This window comes from Lactuca sativa, chromosome 1, assembly GCF_002870075.4.
Source record: "Lactuca sativa cultivar Salinas chromosome 1, Lsat_Salinas_v11, whole genome shotgun sequence".
Classification (NCBI taxonomy): Eukaryota; Viridiplantae; Streptophyta; class Magnoliopsida; order Asterales; family Asteraceae; genus Lactuca; species Lactuca sativa.
Genome location: NC_056623.2, coordinates 170,741,328 through 170,766,060, shown reverse-complemented (window position 1 = coordinate 170,766,060; position 24,733 = coordinate 170,741,328).

Genomic DNA, 24,733 nt, shown 5'->3' with positions numbered 1-24,733 from the left:
TGAGCACTGGAAAGGATGAAGAGACAAAGGAAAGGAGGGTGGAAGCTGATCAACCATTCACTACTAAACCTAAAGCACGAACCATCATGAAATATGAAGTAATTAAATTTAAAGAGAAGGAAGTGCAAGAGAAGGTGAAAAAGAATGGGGGAAAGAAGAAAAAGAGGAAAAGGGAAGCCCAAGCCGCTGAGGGTGATGATGTGAAAAAGAAAAGAGATGCATTGAAAAGGGCTTACAAGAAGAAGATTCACGCTTACAAGACCAAGTACAAACCACAAAGGACTAGGCGTGCATTCCCGATGCTCGAGGATGACGAGACGTAGACGGGAAGGAGTCTAGCTAATGACTCCTTAAAAAGAAGCGCTTGGCGGGAGGCAACCCGTTATATAGAGTTTGCTTTCTTTTACTTTTTAGTTTTTTTAATTTTTCCTTCGTTTTTAGAATTTTAATCTTCCAAATCATCGGACATGTCTGCTTGAGAGTATGCATAGGCTAAGTGTGGGGTGAAATGATTTTAAATAAATAACAAAATTTTGAAAATTATGAATTTTTTTGCAAGAGACTCGCCGAGTCTGACCATGACTCGACGAGTCCATATGGATTTCAGAAAAAGATTGACTTCGCGACCAGACTCGCCGAGTCTGACCCCGACTCGACGAGTCGGTATTATTTACAAAAAAAATAATTTCAAAATTACTTTTACAACCGGTAACTAGGGTTTTAACCCTAAGAATTAGTTTCTTTTCACACATACACTCGTCGTGCGCCTCTCTCTCAAACTTTCTCTCAAGCATTCATCTTTGTTCTTCAAGTTTTCTTCAAATTTCTCAAGTTCAATCTCAAAAGGTAACAAATTTCTTCTTGTTTTCTGTTAAGAACGTGATTATATGGCCATCTATGGTAGCAATTGCATGAAAAACCCGTTTTTGAAAAGTAGTAAATTTCTAGGGTTTTGATTTTTCATGAATTATGTTGTTTTGACTGCTTATTCTGGCCTTAATACCTTAATAGTAAGTGCCTAGACAAAACCCTTGACGAAATTTCGAGATTTCATGGTCTAATTTTCATCGACCCGCCGACTGACTCGTGCAGTTCGCACGACTCGCCGAGTCGATCCTGGACTCGACGAGTCGAGTCGGGAAACATATGCGAGATGTTTGTTTTTTTTTTAATTATATTCTGTGTTTTCTGGGTTTTGTGTATTTGTTTTGCAGAAATTATGTTTAGAAGGGGACAAAGTTCCAGTGGCAACCAAGGGGATTTTCCATGGCTAAACTTCCCACAAATCGAGTCCGCTTCGACATTGCGGAAATGGAAGAAGAAGCTGGCTGATATCAAGAAGAAAGAGGTCTATGTGCCCAACCGGATAGATTGGGATTGGCTGCAGAATGTTCGCTATGAGGAGGAGTTAGCTCCTTATCTTTTGAAGGAGTTTCACCATGAAGGCGAAACAATGGTTTGTGACGGGTGGAGCCGGGTCTTCCGTATTCAAGAGCCGGTTTATTTGGAGCTTTGTTTGGAGTTTTTCTCCACGGTATCTTTCACCGGGGGAGTGGATGCTTATCACCCGTCCAGCTTCAGTTTCTGTCTTGGCGGAGAGTTTCATCAATGCTCTATGGTGAATCTTGCCTGTCGATTAGGGGTTTATGATCAGCCCTTGGTCTCAACACCCATCTTTCGGGCCTTTTTAGCACAAACCCATATGGTGTTTCCCGAAGGAGTTACGAGTACGGGCTGGTGGAATACAATTGGTAACAAGGTCTATATTCCGAAGTCGGCACAGGAAGGGAGCATTCGATCCCCAACACACCGCCTCATACACCGCCTCATTTCATCCACCATCAATCAACGAAAGGATGATGACAAGGTTTCCAACCTTGACGTCTTCTATTTATGGAGCATCATTACACCTGGCGTTTTTTGCAACATTCCTTGGTGTCTAGCTTCATATCTCTCGGAGGGTGCGGTCAAGGATCGCAAAACTTCCCGAATTAATGGTGGGATGTTTGTCACCCGGTTAGCCAAATCATTCGGGTTGATGAATCGCGGTGCGTGGAATTTCATGACGATGATCCCTACACCTCCGTTCAATCCAATTCTTTTCCGGAGAGCGAGGATTATTGAAGATTATGGTGGTGGCCATTATGCCATCCCGAATGATGATCCGGTTGTTGGTCCTAAAGCACCGGGGAGGAGGGTTCGTTCAAGGAGAGAGCGGGATATTGAGGAGGAGCCGCCGGTGATTCCAGTTGAGAATGAAGAAGTACCAATGGATTGGTATAATGTGGAGATGAGGCGGCTACAAGACCAAATGGCGCGGGGCTTGAATTTTAGCAACCAATCTCATATCCGACTTTTTGACTACTTTAACATTCCACACATAGATGGTGGTAACTTTCCATATATTCCATCATGGGAAGAGCTGATAAATGCAAGACGAAGTGGTGCTGGAGGAAGTGGAGCAGGGCTAGATGATGATGAGGAGGAGGATTGATTTCTATGCATTTTTATTGAACAATTTTCAATTTTTATTTTTTGTGTTTGTTTTTTTTTATTTGGATTGTTTGATGTTTTTAAAACTTGTTTTTAATGTTTATTTGATGTTTGATGCTTTGACAATTTTTCAGAATTGAATTAGGAGTGCTAGCTTCAAAAGGGGTTTAGAGTTATACAATTAAAGTGAGAAAGAGAGTCAAGAAAGGGGGAGCATTAGAGTTAAAGTATTGAGTCCGGTCCTTAGAGATGTTGGCAAGGGAGTCTAGAAGTGAATAAAAAGTATAGAGAGTTTATTGGAAGCTGGATCAGATGCAGAATGCTATTATTTTCATTCAGCGACCAACTCGTCGAGTGCACTAAGCTGACTCGACGAGTCTCCCTTAATTCTCAAAAATGCGAAGATTTCCCGAAGTAACTCGACGAGTCTGGTATATACTCGACGAGTCGTTTGGTTTCATGTCGAAGGGGCTGATGATTTGATGCTGATTAGAGTACCACTTGACTATCTATTCTTTCCATATTTATTCCTGAAGATCTTACACTGTTTTCCGCGTATTTAGAGTGACCCACACGAGATGAGACACCCAAGGCATGGATACCATGTCTAAAGTCAATTGAAGTTGGAGCTGAAAAGAAAGTGATCAACCTATCCACTGCTATCCCAGGGGAGTTTGTTCCAATTCCCTCTTTAGTTTCTTTTTATGTTTTTGTCATACATAATATGCAATGAGGGCATTGCATCAAATAAGTGTGGGGTAGGGGGTTGGTTACATATTAGAAAATTTAGAGTCTTAATTTAGGCTAATTTTAAAATTTTGCATACCAAAAGTATTACTTAGGATCTAAATTAGAAAATTTTGGTAAAAGTAAAATTAGGACTCCATGTTAGAGTTGTGTTGATGATTGCATGAAAACCCAAATGTTTAGTTGAGCCTATATACGTTCTAGTGCATTTGTGGCTTCCTTATTCTAGTGAAATCATGGGACAAAAACACGACCCTGCTCAGCCCGAGGGATGCAATATGTTTAGCAGCCTAAACCTGAAATGTATCCAGGAAGATTGTTATCGTTAGCCAATAAAGGTTGAGATTGAGCGCCCCTGCTTAAGCATGTAGGGATTTGAGTGAAAAAAAGTGAGTTACATGTTAAAAAAAGAAGAGAGAATTACAAGAAAAATTGTATGAATGTTGGAGCAAATAAAGTGAAGATCAAAAGATCAAAATTCCAAGAAATCCAAAAAGTTGAAGATACCCGAAAATCAAACAATAAAGGTGGTGAATTCAAAGAGATCAAAGATCAAATTACCAAAGGAAGTGAGGAATTCCAAAAGAGCTCCATAGTGGTATCGAAAAGTTGTAATTCTAGATTATGTATGCTTGGGTTGCTCAGTTAAAAACACCTTGAGGGTAAGAGGTTTTTTGTGGATGGATTCGGAGGGTTGCATAAAATGAGCATAGTTCGGGATGAGTGGGCAAGTGTTTATGAGGATTGTGAGTATTTAGAGTATGGGAGGTCTTTAGGAAAAATTTTAGACACAAATGCATGCGTTGCGGTCTTGGCATAATGGTTGGGTTAGATTGGAGTTGTTATATATGATTCTAATATGTTTAAAATTCAGTTTTGCTTGGGGGCAAGCAAAGGACAAGTGTGGGGTATTTTGATATGTGCATAATTAGTTCATATTAAGTATACATTTTTATTCATTTATTAGCTAAATTATTTCATATTATGGACAAAAGGTACATAAAAGTGTTAAATTATGTTTTTCAGTCCAAAGATGAAGCTCGGAAGTGAAAGGAAGCGGGAGAAACAGTTAGAAGATCGAGAATGGAATAAAGAAGAAAAACATTAAAAATGACACCTACTCGGCGAGTCAGATCGACTACTCGGCGAGTCCAATCGAAGAATCGAGAAGATAATGACTCGGGATCCCAGAGAGTTATCACAATACGGGGAATGTGAGAGGGACTCGACGAGTCACCACTTGACTCGACGAGTCGATTCGTATATTTAAAGATAATTCCCCAGATCGATAGGGGAGAGTTCTGGGACGATTCAGAAGTACTTTGCTGCGATTGAGAAGCCAGAGAAACCCTAGAAGACGATGAAAGGAGCTAGAATTCAATTCCGGAGAGTAATTGACGCAAAATTTCATCATTCCACTTATTCTTTTGTTTTATCATTATGATTAAGCAACTTGACTTTGTTTGTTTGCTGTTATTTACTTTAATTATGAGCTAAAACCTTTAGACTTATGTTTGGGGATACAAAGTTGACAATATGGTTTGATTGATTGGTAGGATTAATTCCAAGTTGGTGAATTTTTGTTATTTTAGCTTGCTAAAGAACCTTGTGTGTGAATAATAATTAATTTTCTGTTAATAGGAAGATAATTGATTAGCATGAACATCTATTGATTATTAACCTCATATGCTATGTGATCACTATGCTATATGTCTAGGATTAATGAATATGAAACTAGAATTAATAAGAAAATTGAGTAAATTCATGTGCAAGCTTGTAAGATGACCATCAAACAAGAAGTTAATTAAAAGAATAAATTAGTTAACTATTGCAAGTCTAATTTAACCCGAATAATTAATCTAGTGAATATAATTAAATTAGACAATTGGCCACTGTTTAAGTTAGTTTATTTCCTAAGGATTAGGGTAGTGAATACGAATTTAATCACTTGAATCGGTAACCAACGAAAGAATTAATCCATTGCACCATTACCTTGAAATCAACCATAGAGTTAACCAAGTTGAACTAAACAGAAGTTCCTTTCCAATTATTGAATCTAGTTAAGTCTTTATTTCCTAATTCTTCAATTAGTAATAGATAGTAAGTTTCTAGTCTTGTAAAACTAGAGAAAACCCCTACTTATTAATTAACTTAGATAAGATTAGTTTTTAGTTTTAATTTGCCGTTCCCTGTGATCGATACCCTGCTTATTTAGCTATACCAAAATTGATAGGTTCACTGTCTTTTGTGTGTTATTTGATAATTAAAAGTAGGTTTAAAACTAAGTGAGTTTGCACACATCAGAAAGACAAACTTAATCTTGGGGAATAGGAAAGTTTCACCTGTCACCAAGATTGGAGTTTATACTTTGTTGCTTAGTAGTGGATTTACTTTAGATTTGAATAAATGTTGTTATTCGCCAGAAATGGCAAGAAAAGTTATTTCCTTTCATGTTTTGTATAAACAAGGTTTTACCTTTTCTTTTGATAATGAAATTAGTGGAATAAATGATTTCTTAAATAATGTGTTTTATTTTAAAGCATTACCTTGCGATGGTGTGTATGAAGCTGTGTGTGTTGTAGATAACTTAGGAAATAATGTAATGTGTATTGATTCTACTAATGGTAATAACTTGGATAAAGCATCATTACGGCATTGTCGTCTTTGACATATAAGCAAGAAACGCATAGGCCAACTCCAAAAGGATGGAGTCTTGGAGTCATTTGACCTAAGGTCAGATGATAGTTGCGAGTCATGCTTACTTGGAAAAATGACAAAGTCACCCTTCACAGGTTCGTGTGAGAAGGTTTGTTGGATCTTGTACACATGGATGTGTGTGGGCCCATCAAACATCCCACAAGGGATGCTAATCGTTATTATTTGACTTTTACTGATGATTATAGTAGATATGGATATGTCTACTTAATCAAGCATAAGTCAGAGACTTTCGAAATATTTAAGGAATTTAAACAGGAAGTTGAGAATCAATTGGGCAGGAACATTAAGATGCTACGATCCGATCGTGGTGGAGAGTATCTTATGTGACAACCCCCATATTTTCCAAAAGCGATGTAACACTCAAAAGTCAAATACAACGAAAACTATTTGGAATCAACGAAATTAACCTCAAAAATAAAGTGTTCAAATATCTTAATTGGGATGCATCAAATATTAGATATCGTGCCAAGGTTTCCAAAAACATAAAGAACATTTGAAACCGAGTTATATTAAAGAAATTATAACCACGCGAATATTTACGACACACCGTTAAAACATTATTTAAATGTAAAAAGTGAAATTAAAATAAAATGAATTTTAGCCTTAAGGTTCTAAACAAAAGTTGTAGAGTTCGTTAAACTGTAAACGTACATAAAAAGATCGCCCAAATTGGACCTCGTATGAAGAAGTTACGAATTTTCTAAGTTTCGTAACAGTAGTAGAGGGCTAAAAACTCGAATTGAAGATCGAGCCTTATTTAGCTATCGCAACCTAAAAGAAAGTTGAAGACCTCCACAATAGGAGTAAAATGATAAAAAGACAAATGAAAACCGACGTCGAGTAAAGAAGATATGAATTTTTAACGAACTTTAGCAGTCACGGCCTATTAAAAACATATCATTAAAAAATAAAGTCAAAACTAGCCGACGGAGTCTTAATGAAAGTTGTAGAGCATAATCTCACCTACGCGTGGATATAAAGAACGCAAAAAACGGAGCCCGTACGCAAAAGTTACGAAATTTAGAAGACGGAAGCTGGGATTATGCCCAGCGTACTTAGGAGCAGGGTCAAGTCCCATCGGCTGCAGCTCTACGCCTACCTAGACTCGAGTCATAAGCCATGACGCAAAGTTACGCCCAGCATAACCGAAGTACGCCCAGCGTAACGCGTACACCCAGCGTACTCCGGTGGTACTCCCAGCGTACTCGACTTTCCAGCATTATAAATAGAAGGCATGAGCTACGGGTTTTAGCACACCTTCTCTAAACTCTCAATCACTCTCTCATACTTTCAAGCTCCAGAAGCTGTCCCGACGCCCTCGGTTTCCGCACCCGAGCCCCCGACGAAGATTCTACGCTACCGAGATCCCCGAAGAGCTCGAAGACGCAGCTTTCCGCGGTCGAAGTTCTGCTCGACTCTAGCCCCACTCTCTTCAAACCAAACAAGTGAGTTCATACCCCTACCTTTCAAATCTTTTCATGTTTTAGGGGGGAAATACAAGTACAATACAAGTAAAAGTATCGATTTATAAACATAAAAAGTAATTAACATTTATCTTATTGAATTATCGATACCAACATCTTTACGTATAAAGAGCTATTATATCATCAAGTTATTTTCACTAAATGGAACATACTTTCTGAAAAACTATAATGGGTATAGTTAGCGAGTTATTCATACATTTTTACATATACATCTTGAAAAACGAAATACTTTCAAATGAAGTAAAGTCTTTCTTATCGTAAATCTATTTATACTATGCAATGTGAGATATTCAAACTTCAACATACTCTTATGTATGCATTTCAAGTCCTGTATTATATACCATAATCTCTTGGAGGGAGAGCGTGATACTTGTGTGTAGATCTATATGGGATTGACAACCCCGCACCTAAGCTGTTAGCTACAGTTAGACCCGCAGGTCTGGGGTGACAAATGTCATAACACTACAACACCTGAAGAATGTTGTTACAGGCAGTCTGTGTCAATAGTATGGTTATAAAACTCACATGAAAGTATAAAAACAAGTTTGATTTACGAGATTCATACATGCATTCAGTATTTACATTATTTTGGAACACAAAGTTTATCTTTATCATTCAAGTACGAAAAATACTAACGCACTCCAAACTTTGGGAACTTTTCAAAACTATATATAGAAAATATTGGATTTTCTGAAAACCACGTTCATCGATTTTCTACCAAAAGGACATACTTTTCAATACAAAACACTTATGAACTCACCAACTTAATTGTTGACACTTTTTCGAAACCACTTGTATTTCTCAGGGAATCAATAATACAGGTAACCACCAGCTTTTGAAGAAGGAACGCTAAGGACGTTTATTATTAAACAATTTATATCATCATATTGTAATATTCTTTTATCAAATATGTATAACTCAACAATATACGTTTTTATTATATATATGATGGTTGTGTTACTTTCTTTACAATATTCAATTGTTGTGATACTACGTGAAGTCGTCCACCCCCGAATGTTTCTGCCATTCTGGTTTGGGGGTGTGACCTCTTAGTACTGATTTCCTCAACTATCTAAGGGAATGTGGGATTGTGTGACAACCCGAAATTTCCATTCTGAACAAACCATATCAAGCCAATAGAAGTTAGAACAGTTACAGTGAAATTCCAGACTTTAGGAATAAGTTTGAGTATTTCGGGATTAGCACTTAAGGGGATATCAGGAGAGTGGATGCACTAGGGTTTTGTGCAACACTGTTATTCCAATACTCTATGATATTAGAGTTCATTCAGGGAATAAAAATATTTTCTGCCAAAAATCCCAGGACTATATATAGGAATCTGAACCATATTCATTCATTAGTTACATTTCCAACTAGAAAAAAAGCCGAATTCTCTCTCACGGATCTTCGGGTTTTTATCCCAAATCGTGAGTATTTCCATCTAGTTGTATTATATAGCTTAGATTGTGTTTTATAACATCAAAATCGGATCAAAACCCCAAGATTCGGGAGTTTACCGCCCAAGAACACTTGGAGAGTCAACTCCTTTTTAAGGGCCAAAATAGTGCCCAATGTCCCTCAAAGCCTTGGAACTCAAACTAGAAGCCTCCATTACATTTTTAAGACCACAAAACAATTATAAATCAAGGCTAAAAGTGATTTCACGACCAAGGAAGTTCTTGGGCCGTGAACTCCATTTTTAGGTGCCAAAATGTCTTAAAAACCTTCCTTAAGCCAAGAGACTAATTTAGACATGTACCCTAAAGTGTTTATATCCTAGAAAACATAAGGAATCACAAGGATAAAGGAGGTTACGGCCAAGACAAGTTCTTAGGCCGTAAACCCCTATAAATGGGACAAATGACACCCTAACTCCTTCCTTATGCCTAGAACCCAACATAGATCATGTCCTTGAAGTGTTAGGAAACTCAAAACATCAAATGTTTCTCCTTACCATGAGTTTACGGCCGTAAACTCATGGGGGAGTGGTCCCAGGGCCGTGAACATCAAGTAAGGCCATTTTAAGGCCTTAAACCCACCCAAACACTTATTTAAACCTTGAAGCACTTCACCACTTAAGTTGTAATAATGTTAAGCTTCATTTCGGGACCCTATAGAGAGTTTACGGCCAGGAGTTTACTCCCCTGGGCCGTAAACTCCAACACATATGGTCTTTTGACCATAAACTCCCATAAGAGGTCTTGCACTCCTTGGTTGCAACCCATTAGCCTCCTAGCACTTGACCAAAAGTGTTTTCCTCGCATAAGGATGTTTTTACATATTTAATTAGTGTTATAATCACTAATTGCTTATATACATATGTCTTCATATGTAATTAGGACCATTGTGTGTTTCTAAAGTCTTTACTTGACACCTAGCGGTCCTACCTCTTCAGTTCATCCGTATCACCCACAACAGGTGAGTTTATACCCCTTAATCAATGTTTTAACTATTTTTAAATGTTTTATGGGGGGATACAAGTAGAATCATGCTACTTATTATATCAATCACATGTGATTAATAAGCATCATTCAAATGATTTACTACTCATTAGTCGTTTTACCAAACAATTTCCTTCAAATGTTTTTCATAAACACCTTATGTGTTTAAAACTCCTTATTACACTGTACATTTTACTATGTATGTTTTATTTCAAACTTATTTACAATCGTGTTTCAAACAAATGTTTCTTTATACTAAACTATTTTATCAAACCCATGCCTTCAAACCGTTTTATAGATTGACATCAAGTCGATCTTTTCTTAGATAATAATTATGTTCAAAGGTTTTACAAAAATTATTTTATGCTTTTATATTATAAATTGCATGCCTCTATATGTATAGTTATATAAGAAATGTTTAAAAGACTTAGGAAGGCTATCCACCCTGTTTCCTTTTCCTCGATTTGGATGTGGTCTGGTGGGATATCGGGTACTCGTCCAAAGGTCGTTTAAATATTTGTTATATATCATGTGTACATATATAGTCATAAAGGTCCTTCCAGTTCATCCAATGCCCTTGGGTAGCAAGGGTATACATCCATGTCCATACGTACCAGTTAGATTACTAGTAAACTACCATATCGGTAGTTTAGGAAGATACTAGAACTATTACTAGAATGTGATGTCATACAATGAGTCAGTTCATTCATGAGTCAATACTTGCTAGATAGAGAGAACATACATTACTATGAGAACATATACAACTATACTAGAGGAAGAACATATATACAACTATACTAGAGGAAGAACATATACACCTATACTAGAAAGAGAACATATACTACGATACTAGAACGAGTAACAATACATTACATATACATATATACATTGACAAAAATTGTGATCCACTGTATAGATGTGAGTTTGCGTATAGATGTATACTGGATTGACTATCCTACACCTTGCTGCTAGCTACAGCCGGACCTGCAGGTCTGCGGGTGCCAAACGTCATTTCTTTTTACGACCATACCTTTGTCATTGTTACCAGTCGATAGTATGGTGCAATTAATCACATGATACCTTAATATAAATCCGGTTTAAGGTAGTTAGTTCAACAGTAGTTCCTATAATACAACACTGTAGTACTACATTAATTTTCCTTTTACATATATTTAGTGATCTTTTCACTTAAACATTAAATGTAAAAACTATATTTTGTTAATGATAGTTACACTTGGAAAATTACACACTTTTACAAGAAACGAACATTCAGAGTAGTTAGGTCTTGGTAGAAGACTACATTCAGAGCAGTTAGGTCTTGGTAGAAGACACCCTTATATAATAGTAGGAATCATAGGGATTTCTAGGGTTTTTCAAACATTTACAATTGATTTACAAAACATTGTTATACTTACAGTTCATATACATTTTCAATACTTACAGTTCATATACATTTTCAATACTTACGATTCACATACATTTTCAATACTTACGATTCACATACATTTTCAATACATACAAATTAAGACACTAAAATACTTATGATCTCACCAGCTTCAAAGCTGATACTCGCTTTCAAAATTACTTGTATCCTCAGGTGATCATAGACAGGTACCGATGCAAGGTTTAGAGAAGATGGAGCTCGTTCAAGACTCATCTTTCATTTTGATTTATGCTTTAGTGTTTATCAAAATTTGACAGAACACACTTGTATTATAATTATATTAATAATGCAATGGATGATGTTGTTGCTTGTTTACTACTTTTCATTGTTGTGATACTGTACATGACGTCCTCCGCCCCAGAACGTTTCCGTCGTTCTTGGTTTTGGAGTGTGACAGATTGTCTCACAATTGACACCTCCCAGGACACCACAGTTAAATGGTGTAGCTGAGAGGCGTAATCGAATCTTGTTGGACATGGTTTGTTCCATGATGAGTCGAGCTACGCTACCAATCTCATTTTGGGGGTATACCTTAGAGACTGCCACCCATATCCTTAATCTGGTCCCTACAAAGAAGGTTGCCAAAACACCTCACGAGATGTGGATTGGAAAAGTTCCTAGTCTAGCTCACATCAAGGTTTGGGGTTGCGAGGCTTTTGTGAGACGCGAGACTCATGACAAGCTTGAACCTCGAAGCGAGAGGTGTATTTTCATCGGCTACCCACAAAAATCCTTTGGTTACCTCTTCTACAGACCTAGTGAGAATGTGGTCTTTGTAGCAAGGAGGGCTGTCTTTCGAGAGAGAGAGAGTTCATAAGCCAAGGAGACAGTGGGAGGCTAATTGACCTTGAAGAACTTCAAGAGTCATGTGGTGAAGGAACCTCAAACCCTAGCAGTCAACTTGAGGAGGAACCTCCTGTTGATCCAATTATACCTCCAGTTGTACCTCTGAGGCGTTCCACAAGGGTTAGGAATGTACCTGAGCATTACTATGGTATCCATATTACTGCGGAAGGTGAGAAACTTATTAGTGATGAGACACTAGTAGGCCTGGATGAACTTAACAACTATGCGGAAGCCATGGCAGGCCCTGAGTCTGCTAAATGGAAAGAGGCAACGGATAGCGAGATACAATCCATGCATGACAATCAGGTCTGGGACTTGGTTGACAATGTGCCAGGTCGTAAGACAGTTGGGTGCAAATGGATCTTCAAGAAGAAGACCGACATGGATGGTAATGTACACACTTATAAGGCACGACTGGTTGCAAAGGGCTTTTCTCAAACTCCAAGAGTTGATTATGATGAGACCTTTTCACCAGTAGCCAAGATTAAGTCTATTAGGGTATTGTTAGCCATAGTTGCATTTCATGACTATGAAATATGGCAAATGGATGTCAAAACCGCTTTCCTTAATGGAAAGTTGGCTGAGGATGTTTACATGAATCGGCCAGAGGGTTTTATCAGCACGGAGTACCCTAATAGAGTGTGTAAGCTTGAGAAATCCATCTACGTATTAAAGCAAGCACCTCGCAGATGGAATCTTTGCTTTGATGAGAAAGTCAAAGAGTTTGGCTTTTCTAAGAGCAAAGATGAATCTTGTGTATATGTCAAGGCTAGTGGGAGTATAGTTAGCTTTTTCGTACTGTATGTGGATGCCATACTACTCATAGGAAATGGCATCTCAACTCTGCAGGAAGTTAAGTCCTGGCTTGGGAAGTGTTTTGCTATGAAGGACCTAGGAGAAGCTGCCTATATTCTAGGAATATGGATTTTGAGAAACCAGAGTAAAAGACTAATTGGACTTAGTCAGAGTACATACTTGGATAAGGTGCTGAAGAGATTCAACATGCAAGATTCCAAGAAAGGAGAGTTACCCATCTAGAGTAACACTAGACTGAGTAAGACTCAGAGCCCGAGTACTATGGATGAGATAGCAGATATGAGTCGGGTACCTTATGCTTCGGCAGTAGGCTCGATCATGTATGCTATGACTTGTACTCGTCCTGATGTAGCCTTTGCTTTAAGCATGGTTAGCAGGTATCAGGGGAATCCTGGTAAGGCTCACTGGACAGCGGTAAAGAACATTCTCAAGTACCTGCGGAGGACTAAGGACTGGGTCCTTACCCTCGGTGGGAGTGATGACTTGAGAGTCGTAGGGTATAGTGATGCTAGCTTCCAGACTGATAGGGATAATTTCCGCTCTCAGTCGGGCTGGGTCTTTACCTTAAACTGAGGAGCGATCTCTTGGAAAAGTTCCAAGCAGGAGACAGTGGCTGATTCAACTTGTGAATCAGAGTATATAGCGGCAAGCGAGGCAGCAAAAGAGGCTATGTGGCTAAAGAACTTCATCAGAGACCTTGGAGTTGTACCAGCTATATCGAAGCCTATAGAGATTTTCTGTGATAGTGAAAGTGTTGTTGCCTTAGCCAAGGAACCAAGGGATCACGGGAGATCCAGACTCATTGACAGAAAATATCATTTCATCAGACATCGTATAGAAGAAGGAATCCTTGTGGCAAAGAGGGTATCATCGGATGAGAACCCGACAGATCCCCTCACGAAGGGACTGGGTAGGGTTAAGCATCTCCAGCATGCTAGGAGCATAGGGCTGAAGGATGATATTAGTCTTAGTAGTTAGATGATTTTGAAATTTGTAAAATGTAATTGACATTTGATGATGAATAAAAGTTGTGTTTATTTATGAGTAAAGTGTTGCTATCTCCTGTCAATCGTTTACTATTATTTCTTTTGCATGTTTTGACTTCCAGAATATTTATGTTGTTTTACATATTATTCAAATTATCCACAGTCAGTCATATGTTGGAAGTAGATATGAAGTATGACTGTCATGAGTTGGTTGTAGAGGTCTAAAATGTTGGACATGGCCTCAACACTCATGAGTGCTCATAAGTTTTGAGTATTGGATTCAACCCACGCTCGCTGGTATCACTTCATGGAATTTATCTCGAGTGATCGCGAGACGGTAATATCATATAAGTCTTCAAACCTAGAGATATGAATTGTTAACTATGAGTTAGTTATGCATTGAACATGCGAAATCGCATTGGTAACTCGATGTTATAAAACATGCGTTTGTGTGTAATTTAACAAGTAGTAGAACAAGCATATGAGTCGAAGTTTATCTGTTCCTTATTAGATTAGAAGCTGATATCTGGGCCCCTCGATGATTTTGTTTTGACCTATGTACCGGGCCCGGTCAGAACTAAGTTGATGTGTTCAATTAAGTTCTATGTCAAACAAATCGGAAATCGGGAAACAAACTGCTGGACAATAAGTAAGACATTGTTCCATGTATTTGTCCGGCTGATATCTAAGAACAGAGGATTATATGATCCCTTATCTGAAATGGCGTACCATCATTTTCTCAGTTCCAAGAAACCTTGAAAAGAGCTACGATTGCCAATCGGTTCCTGAAGTCATACTTGCAGTTATAGTTATTAGACTTATCCAAGTGGGAGACTGTTGGATAAGGTGTCTAAGTCCATAACTATTTTTCGTATGTACTTCACCCGACCCGGCATGGTCCAATTGGATTGCATGGCACCATGCAATTGGATAGACTAAATGAGAGAAATAACACTTATGTTTATTAATATATTATAAGTTCTAATATATTAATAATATTATTTAATTAGTTTGATCAAGAATTAATTTTAGAATTAATTAAGTGATCAAAAGATAACTAATTAAATATATGGGTTGATTATGTAAATCATCCATAACTTATATAGTGGGCTAAGAGGCTCCATGGATACTTAAAGTTGGGTTGAACCCATTGGATGCTCCATGGAGGCTCCATGGGAGTTACAAACCCAAGGGTCATGGAAATGAAGAGCCATGACACATTAGGTTTTGCATGGTGTAACCCTAAATGTGTCAACACTATATAAAGCTCATGTTTCTCACAAAATCAGCTACACATGCATACTTGAGGGCTAGAGCCGATTTTTAGAGTGTTATACTTTCTCTCCAAGTTTACTCCATAGCATTTGGTGTTGTGTGAAGCATTTGAGGCATCACACTTGGGGTGCTAGGCTCACAAGGTTTCAAGGATCAAAATCAACAACAAGGTATGTAGTTCTATCTTTTATTCAAGTTAAAATTGTTCCCCATGTATGATAGATAGGATCATAGCCTTGGAAATCAACTTTGCATGATAATTAGACAAACATAGATCCAAGGTTATTAGGGTTGCATGTACACTTAGGAAGTGTTAGAATGCTCAAAACCCATCAATAGTATCTCATCATATAGTATGTAATAGTATCTCTTCATATAGTATGTAACAGTATCTCTTCATATAGTATGTAGTACCTTAGTATAGACTCATGAATGAACTGACTCTTGTATGTTCCAATTGTATTGGGAATCGTAAGTACTATCTCCTAAACTATACCTATTACAGTTTACTAGTAATGTAGTCTGAAGTGTCCAGGTGTGTTTATACACCTTTGCTAAACAAGGTGTTGTTGCTGAAGTCACAGCCACCTTATCGGATACATACATACATATATATATATATATATATATATATATATATATATGTGTGTGTGTGTGTGTGTGTGTGTCTATATATATACATATATATATATATATATATATATATACACTTACTACATAAGTGTATAGATATGGTTTTTTTAACAATACGTAAGTTGAAATGGGGTTTTTGTAATACATTTAAAGGGTTTGAAATAATAAACAATAATCACTTGAATGCCAGTTTATAAAACGATTTAAAAGTAGTTTGTTTGATAAGACGGTTTGAAAGTATGGTAAATCCATCTGTTTGGTAGTTATTAATCACATGTGATTGATATAATAACTATGATATTTAAGTTGTATTCCCCCCCCCCCATAAAAGCATTTAAAAGCATATAAAAGCATTTAAAAGGTTATTTAAGGGGTATGAACTCACATGTAGTGAGTGGTTTGGATGAACGGATTGTATAGGATGCTAAGTGTCAAGTGAAGACTTGAACACACACAAGGATCCTAGTTAACATATAATAATACATATATGTATCCAATTAGTCATTAAACAGCTAATTAACCAAGTTAGGACATCCTAAGACATGTAAAACACTTGATTCAAGTGCTATAAGTCCTAAGGATTTGCATCTAAGAGTGGTAGGACCTTGCATTTGAGTTTAGGGTTCAAGGGGACACTCTTTTGGAGTTTACGGTTTTGAACCCATGATTTTACGGCCGTAAACTCATGGTTCTTTTACCATTTTTGTGATTTGAAGCTTTACAAGTCTTAAGAAGCATTCCTACTTCAAGACTAAGCCTTTGGAAGCGATTAGGGCACCATTTCACTCCTTTGTGGAGTTTTAGGTCCTTGGACCATTTCGCATTGGGTTTACGGCCATAAACCCAAATGGTTTATGGTAATTTTTATGTTTTAAGTCCTAAGCACATCAAGGATGGTATCTAGACTAGTATCCAAGGCTTGGTAAGGGACTAGGGCACACTTTGGCCCATTGATTAGGGTTTACAGTCCAAGAACATCTTGGGTCGTAAACACCTTTGATCTCGTGCTTACTTGTGTTTTCTAGATGATTAAGAAGTGTAACAAGTCTCATCACACACTAGAGTGAGAGTGCTTACTATGTAGAAACTTGAAAAGGCGCTAAAAGTCCAATAACACTAGTGTGTGTTCTTGGTGAAACTTGAAGATCTACACATATGGAATGATTTCACGGATGGAATCATGTAAGATCGCTAGATTAAGTAAGATATCAACTTATTAGGGCAAGAAACACTTACAAAGTTGAAGATCAAGAAGGAAAGTCGGATGCTATTTGAGAGGATTTGAGTTCTTGTCTTGAAATGGTGAAAAAGTGTTGAAAATGGCTAAGTGCCATATTTATACCCTTGGGGTTTACGGCCGTAAACACCATGTTTAGGCCGTAAACTCCAAACTCTTGGAGCTTTGGCACATTATTGTTGCACAATAAACCCTATGGCATCCTCTCTCTTGTTATCTCCTAAAGTACTAGGCTTTAGAACACTCAAACTGACTCTACACAACTCGAAAGTTAGCAGAAACTGATATGACTTCTATTGAAGTGAATTGTTGTACGGGATAGAAATTTCAGGTTGTCACAAAGACCGATTTGCGTAATAGAATAGGTGACGATTTTATGAATGGTGCTTTGATTTGTAGTGTAGAAAAGGAAGCACTAGAGAATGGTAAGACTAAAAATATAATTACTCGCTTTCGTAAAATTAAACAGCGGAGAGGTGAACTTTAAAACGTAACGTTGTTATAGAAGTTGAACTTTATATCTAATAAAATTGCAGTTTTTATTTTTTTTTCTTATTGTATATTACACGATTTTTTTTTCTCGGGATAGCCCTTTACATTAACCCTAGCTCCACCACTGCCTAAGATAACATATATAAACGGGACTTGCCCACGGGTCTCTCCCAAGATAACATATATAGATGGGCCACTCCCACGGGCATCACCTAATAAACATATGCCTTGCCTAGCAATTAAAAGCTACACCAACCTAAACATCGACACGACTCTAACAACCCTTATGCCTAAACAAAGGAGTGACTAAACAAACGATGACGGGTCTGCCTCAACCCAAGCGAGTGTTGTGGTCTTCTCACAGTTTTATAATCACTTCTATCCTATTTCAACTAAGAGAATGCTACATTCCAAATTGTAGTCTTAAAACACTCCTATGGTTGTCATGGGATCCTCCATGGTCTTTCAACAAACCTACAAAGATGGTAAGAAAAACTGACACGAGATAGACCCCTGGTATACTAGATCTTATCAAGTGTTTGGGTCGTGCTTTGAACCCCAAAGCCTTCATTAGACAAGAACACATAGAGAGGCTCTCACACAACCGTCAACCTGAGTTCATCTGCTAACTCGATCTTGCGCCACTACTGGATGCTTCGGTCTTCAAACTAGATAACCTTGAATCCTCAACATCTGCTTCCCTGATCATGCCTGACTGCTGAACAACATTCCTTGCATACGCTTCATTTCTAAAAACAACCAAAACCTACTATCCTCTTATCCTTGAATATGAAATTCCGAGATGACCTACACTTTGAATCTTTCCATCTAACAAGGCGATTCTCCCCTACTTGAAATTGGCTAGACTCCGATAATTTCATAACTATTCAAAATCTGGGCCAATGCAATAACTTCACCACATGGTTCCTAACAACCATGCTCGACATCACCAGGTATAAGAGAATCTGAATCCTTCAAATCAAAACCAAAGAGTTCCAACATACATCTACAACCTTACAAAAACGACAATACAACGATAAATAAATTTCTCAAGATAGAACCAAAGTTGATTAAAACAATACCATTCAATATGTCATCCAAGATTACAACTAGGACAACGAAAACATAAATAGAAGAAACTGAAGACACCATCCGACTGAACTAAAGAAAATTGATAAATCAAAGCACAACCCTTGGAACTCCGACTATCCTATGTCGTCCACCAGATAACTGCCAAGCTAAAGGTGTTGGATCTAAAACCATCCCATCTGTAATCAGGGGACAATCAGCATTACCATGGCTTGGCTGACTAAAAATGAAACATACTCTTGATTCCATCTGAATATAGTCTTAGATGTAGTGACCATCCTGACCGAATTTGAAACATCCAAAAACTGGCGCATGACAACTACCTTGATGAGGACAACCACACTTGCCACAAAATACATGAGTATCTCGATCTCCTGACTGAATGTTGTCACCCTGGCCTTCTTGAATGTGATCACTAATGCATGTATCTGGTCCTGCTTCTTCTTCCATTGTTGAGTGTATAACTCTAGCTTTCTACCGGAAAGAGTCCTATGACTCAAGATACTCACGTGCTCCCAGATGTCTTTTCTCAAAAAGTCATATTAATAATTCATCATCGTCTCCTCTGAAGCCTCATACTAAGGGCAAAACAACACCCTCTCTCTGAACTTGGTAGTGATCTCAGCCACCGTCTCCGTAGTCTGGTCAAGTGCCAAAAACTCTTGGGCCAACTATTAAACCTCAATCGCTAGCTCAAGCTTTCTCTTGAATCTGGTGACAAAATCCTCCCATGAAATAGACTTGATCACATCTGGTTCGAGGCCCTAGACAACCTCGCACTGTCAATCCTTAGCTTCGTCACGCAAAAGACATTCGACAAATCCGACCTCATCCTCCTTCAAACAAAAACTGGCATGAAAGGCACTCTCTATATCTGCAATCCATCTCATAATAACAATAGGATCTCTCCTACAAGCATCAAAATCACTAAAGGTGACTTTGCGACCCCATGGTCGACTAGCCTCCAACTCGGACCGCAGAATCCTAAATTACTCATCCACCTCAACAATCAACTTATCCTTGATAGAATTCATTAGACTATGCATATCCTCTCTCATGAACCTTGAAACCTATGCAACGATGATGTCGCAAACATCCCTCTCTCTCTCATATCTGAATCTACAGCACCGAAGGTCACCATCCTAAATCTGAAATGTAATGGGAACACATTAAAATCGATGCATAGTGTAAACCCACATTATGCATGCTCTGCTACAAGTTCCTTAGAAATCCTATAACACTTCCTTGACCCGAGTATGAATCATGTGCTTTCACTAGTACTGGCCTAATACTACCTTGCACACCTATCCATATTTATTCCAAGACTCCCAAGCCACTTCACATCACTCTACTAAAATCCTCACATGCAAGCATATGTCTATCCATATGCATAATACTAAACTTCCTAGACACTCTCTCTAGGATTATTCCCTTCCTACAAACCTGCACGTCGAACACATATTTATACTAAAATTAGTCAAAGACCCCACAATACATACAATAATATACTAACGTAACATCCAATTAGAGGTACATTTTATTTTAATTAAACTTTGGATTTTGGGGGATGCTACGATATGGGAAATGACCGCCACGGTGTGGCAAGGCATTTTTAGTCGCGGGTCTCTATTGACTCGCCATGACGTGGAAGGTATAAGCCATGGTGTGGTCGCTATTGAGGCCTTAAACCCTATTTTTCCAGGTTTTGTAGCATATTTAAAGGAATGAGGAGGCTAGGGTTTGCTCACCCTCAATGTCCACCACCCTCTTAAGGTTTGAAGAAACCCTAATTCCTTTTTCCTCCATTTTTGAAGCTTTATTTAGGGCTTTGGGGAGATTTTGAAGGAAGAATCAAGAAGGAGTAAGCCAATTATCAACAAGTAAGTCCCTATCTCCCTTCCTAGCTCAATTTTGGACCCTTGTAAGTGTTCGAGGCTCTACCTTTTTGTTACTAGGTTGCTAGATCTTGAGTTTTATCCCATTTTCTTCTTGATCTTGTTAGTTGGGATGGTGAGATTTTATAAAGGTTGCAACTTTATGATTCTCTAGATCATTTGGAGTAATTCATGGTTTGGATATGAAGTTTGGCTGGTTGATTGAACCATACATAATATTTTGGTCATAATCCCCATTTTTAGCTAATATGAGTCCAAGACATGCATTGGACATGCATGTCTAAAAAGCACCAACCTTTAAGTTGGTTTTAGTGTTATAAGCTATTATGGAGTGAATGGGTTAAAGACTTCAGGGACTAAGTGCTTCTTGGTTGAGCCTATGCCATGTTTTTACCTTTTTGGACCTAATACCTAAGATCGAGACCTCTTGGAGATTCTTAAGGGGTAATTTTGGAAACTTTATCCATCTAGACTATAATAACGACCAAATCTGAGCTTTGGAACCTTTGGAATCGAAGGATTTGGCTTAACCCATTAAGATCTTTTGAACTCAGTGCCCACGACGTAGCCCTAGGTTGTTACAACGTGGCGACAGGGGGAAATCACGTCTGCTTTATCATTTGAGGGCCACAACGTGGCCAAGGATGGCACGATGTCGCGAGTTAACTTTGACCATTGGCTTTTTGAATTGAGTTGAGTTATGGTCAAACCCCTAGTTTTGGAAGGTAAGGTAAGGGTGTACCTTATATGGTCATTTAGTTAGTGTATAGCAGTTGTACTCTCGATGGTAAGAATGGTAGTAGTTGATCATTGTCTGATAGGTGATTATCTTCACTTTGTACTTATGGATTGAAGGCACCAATGTTGACCCACTGTATTATGTTGTTGGATGATAATTGTCTTTGTGACACTTATAGACATGCATGTATGTACTTGTTGTCTTCGTGACTCTTGTTAATATGAATGTATGATTAGATGTAGGGGTCAAATATACCTATGCCAATTAAAAGATACCGAGGGAGTTGGAAGGGGCTTAGAGAGTCGGAAGGGACTCATGGAGTCAGAAGGGACTCATGGATTCAGAAGGGACTTAAGGAGACGGAAGGGGCTCAAAGAGTCGGAAAGGACTCATGGGTGAAATACACCCTTTACAGCTTTAGGCCGATATGTATGTCTGGTATGTGGTATTTTGGGGGACTCACTAAGCTTTGTGCTTATGGTTGATGTTTAAATGTTTTTTAGACACTTCCAGTTCAAAAGGGAAGGACCCTACATGATCGCATCACATCCACTGATGTTCAACATTTTATGATTTCGGGATTGTACTCCGATAACTATTTTTCCATATTGTCATACTTTGATTGTTTGAAATGAATGATTGATGGTTTTGGTTTACTTAAAAATAAAAAATTTTACTTAGTACTTTTGGGATGTTACACATAAGAGGCATACAAGGCATCTATATAAATCAAGCAATTCTAGCATGCAATCCTGAGCAGATCCATAGCCGACATTCTAGCATGCATAACAATTCATAGCACAATTACAAAGCATATGGGTATATTAGGAATTACTTACTTCGTGAGTTGCGACTGACTATACGTACTGCATACCTCTCTTTGAAATCAACATTAGATCAAGATACCATGTTCATGATCTTGAGCCAACATGGAAAAAGAACGAGCTCATGTTTCTAACCTAACTAATTAGTTAGCTTAATTTAGTAAAAGCATTATTTTTCAAACCATTCTTTAGAAAAATCTCTCAGTCCTCAGTTTGAGTTCAGACACAGCGTAAATCGCATCAAAATCCCTTAAACCAAGACTCTAATACCAATTATAATGTCCCAAGAATTATTGAGAGACTTTTGCTCATAAAATAGGTCAACTAGTTAAAAACCATTGTTTTAAAACAATTGAGTAACATTTGTTTAACTGAAACCATAGATTATCAAAGTTAAGTTTATAAAACCGCAAAAACAAAAATCTTCGATGCGTATGTACAGTCCCATCGAGCGCTTCTCACGAACAACATGCAAAAAATTTAATCCACAACTGTAAGCATACAGCTTAGTGAGTTCCTCAATATACAACATGTTCCACTATACATACAATGCATCCACATATAATCATCGACACTAGTGCCGAGCAACCAAAGCTCCTATCTACATACATATATCATACGCAACGCGCCTAACCCAAGAGTTCACGGTCCTACCCAAACTCACATAACAGGCCCCGTCCAAACATACATAATGGGTGCCGCCCAACCATACATAACATGCCCAACCCAACAATACATAACGGGCCACGCCCCCTCCATACAAAACGGTCCCTGCCCAAACATACATAACGGCCCAGCCCAACTATACGTAACGGGCCCAATCCAAGGAGTAAACGAGCCAAACCCAAACTCAATTTCCGAGAGTTACATCCTGGTCTTATGCACAATTGGTAGAGGCAAAATACTGGTATTCCATATAATGAAAAAACCATACATAGTCTAGAATCGGATAAATAGTTGAACTGATGATCCACCCAAAAGCAATAAATCAAACAAGAACCATACAGTCAGGTATTAGACAAAGAATTCTTAGGCGATTAAACTTGACTACATACAACCCTTAGGTTAATTACTCAATAAACAGACAATACTATCGTTACCCTAACCAATCAAAACACCTAGCAGTATCACATAATCCTCAGGAAAGACTCTATCAGTCTAACATAGCATGACATCGGTGTCCTAAAATGCACATTCATTACAAGGGGCTATCCTAGTGGACTAGCATATTGTACTCTAACAATACCAGTATCCTAACATGCAAAGGATATAAAATAGGATACATTGCCTAGTGGAAACTCACCTGAACTAAAGAACTGAAGAAGCACAACATCATCCTCGCAACTTGAACTTCTCCATCCCATGAACTAAATAACACCAAAAGAGATGAAATTTCAATCAACAACCCAAATCCTCCAAGTTTGACCCCAAGTCAAATTAGTCAAAAGCCAATGGTCAATGGTCAATACTCAACATAAGTCAACAGTTATCCAAGTCAACAGTCACCACGACATGGAGACCTCATGGACATGTTGTGGGCATGACATGAAAAAATAGTCGACATTCTGTTGACCACCACATCCTGACAAGCTCCATCCTTTTTCGTGGTTTCTGGCCAGAAGCCAAATTCTTCATTAAAGACTTAATCCTTTCAGACCAAAGCTCAAAACTCAATTTATAATTATTCTCATTGACTTAATGTATAAGGTTTCCAACTTTATCCATTAAGACCCCACCATGAAACAAAATATGAAACCCTAAGTCCAAAATGTCATAAATCCGTCACAAAAAATACATGACTCCAAGGAAAAGATCAAGCTACCAACTTTTCAACTAAAAACGGTCCATGTGACAATTCTTAGTTATTAGAAGGGGTTGGAGTCATCTTAACCCCAAGCTCATCGCCAAAAAGGGACCGAAAGCAAAAAAATAAAAATAGACCATAAGCTAGATCTAACAAACTAGAAGTAAAGGTTGAAGCTTCATACTCACAATGGTCCATAAATACAGTCACTTTGGTAGATCTACACTTGGCCTATTCACCAAAACACTTTGCAAGCAACTTGATCTTCAAGGTCCACACCAAAACATGAGAAATGAGCCTTCAAATGTCCAATAACACCAAGAACACTCATTGGGGCTAGGGTTTCATTTTGGAAGGTTGGAAGCTAAAAAGGATGCCATAATCTTGGAGTTAGAGGCTTTAAATATGAAAGAAACCCTAAAAATTATGGGCTTGGGATGCAACAACCATATCGTGGCATGCCTCATGCTACGTCATAGTTTCCAACAAATACGCTTGCCATCTAATGATATGCTACGACGTGGCATTGCATTCACCATGACGTAGCATAAGGTTTTCTCGAAAAACCTTAAACTTGAACCCTATAAGGTCTGCAACTGGTCCATATTGGAAGACGGGTGTTATACCCAAGGTGTGTAGGATGTTGTAGACCCAAGAATCCTTAAGAATTTGTTAAAGCCCCAAAAGACAAGATAACACTTGCCTCTATCTAGCAAGGGATAAAAGAAGATATGTTGTTGTCTATTACGGAAAAGGAAACGACAGAAGAA